Source organism: Alligator sinensis, unplaced genomic scaffold (assembly GCF_000455745.1).
Source record: "Alligator sinensis unplaced genomic scaffold, ASM45574v1 scaffold1097_1, whole genome shotgun sequence".
Taxonomy (NCBI): Eukaryota; Metazoa; Chordata; order Crocodylia; family Alligatoridae; genus Alligator; species Alligator sinensis.
In genome coordinates, this window is record NW_005841950.1 from 3,537,287 (window position 1) to 3,539,234 (window position 1,948).

The window sequence follows — 1,948 nt, forward strand, 5'->3', positions numbered from 1 at the left end:
GCTAGCGAAGTATTCCCACAGAAGAACCGCGAGTGCTTTTGGGGACGTTCCAGGAATCCACATCGTCGCAGATGAACCGCGTTCCTACGTGGCAAAAACTCCCAGCAGTAATGTCTACAGGAGAAACAGAAGACACTTAAGGAAAGATCAGTCCTCAGTGGCAGCAGAACAAGTTGATGCGCCTCAAGAGACGGCAGCAGAACAAGCATGGGAAGTAAAACCAGATCACCAAGAGCAAGAGTTTCGTTACATTTCAGAGGATCCACCAGTACCCACGGAGACACCTGATGGCACCACGGAAACTAAGAGCGAATGGGAGGTGAGGTTGCCTGTGAAGTACAAGGATTATGTAATGGGATCCAGACCCCTTTGGCGAGCCAAGTGCTAGCAACCTCTAGCTCCGCGGTCCTGAAATGTTCCCAGTTAAAGTAGCCGCTGAGGGACTTTCAGCTACGGAAGAGGGAGCTCCCAGTGAAGAAGGGGATGCGGTCCACAGCGTGCGCCTGGAAGGGGCCTGCGGTGGCATGCTCCAGTCCTTCCCCCCAATACCCAGTGGGTGCGGTGTGCGGGTGGTGGGTTGTTGTTGTTCTCCCTGCAAGCTGTGAGCGTGTGCATTGCTGAATCCTGTTCCTAATAAAGGTAAAGCTGTCTCCCATCCCACCGGTCTGTGCTGAATGCTGGCTCGAGGACAGAAGCCCAGGGGCATGGAGGTCTGAGTGAGTACCCCGTCCCAGGAACACGGTGGCCACGGGCAAAGACTATAACGGCTGTGAGTGAAACAGACTCCTTGCAGACTAAGTAAATCAGAGGCACGTGAGCTTTTGATCCAGGTTTTCTCCAATTATAAAAAAATCCCCAATTTTTATATTTATATATATATGTATGTATGTGTGTGTGTGTGTGTGTATATATATATATATTTATAGTGGGGTTTCATTTTAATCATAATGGGAAAATGTGGATTTGAGGTTAGTGTTTTCTTAACTGAAAATTGGGGATTTTTTTTTCATCCGAGGCCCTGTTCATCAGATGGTCAGACGGGAGTGCCGGAAGCAGCACTTCTGTATCGAGCGGTGATGAGAATGGGAGGGGAGGAGAAAGCAGGTGTCAGCAGGGCCTGTGGTACCCTACAGGTGTCAGTCAGCGGGGCTCGCGGCCCCCCTTTCTTTGTCCTTCCCCTTCCCTACCCTTTGGTATTCCAGTCCCTGCTTTCGGTTTAGCATCCTTGCTTCCTCCAGCTGCATCTCAGCATGCGACGAAGCAAGCTGCTGCTTTTGAAAGCTGATGCATTCCTGGTTTAGTGACTCTAGAAAGGGCAGATCCGCACTGCAAATCCCCCCTGAATCCAGGCTAGCGCGGCCAGTTCCTCTCCCTGCTCGGATCCTTAAAGGAGCAGGCTGACGGCAGGCCCTTAGGTCTGCAGCCCAGAGTGAAACCTGATGCCACGGCATATCAGAGTACGGTGGATGCTCATACTCTGGTTACTTGACGAAGCTGCGCCTTAGAAATGGGTGCTGTTGATTACTTAATATGTGCATTGTGTTTTTAAAAGATTTTCAGAAACGTATCACGTTTTCCAGCAGGGCTGTCCAGTTGTTCAGAAGCACCTCTTACACCTCATCTCCTTAGACCTCGTACTTTTATTTATACCATAGACTTTTTGTAGCTTTTTTGGTTTTTTCCCTATTTCTGAATTGGGCCTTGACTTTTGGGGAGACCAGATTTTTCTGTCACGATTTGTGCTCAGCAGATAAGAGGGTGGGTCAGCGCTTCTCTATAGGATACAGGAAGGTGCGACTTTTTTGAACGTATAACAAGGTGTTCGCTTTGACGTCACGCAGTCCCGCAATACTATACTGGCAACTATAGGCCAGTCAGTCTCACCTCCATCCTCGGCAAAGGCTTTGAAAAAATTATCAAGGCTCACATTTGCGAGAGCCCGGCAGGA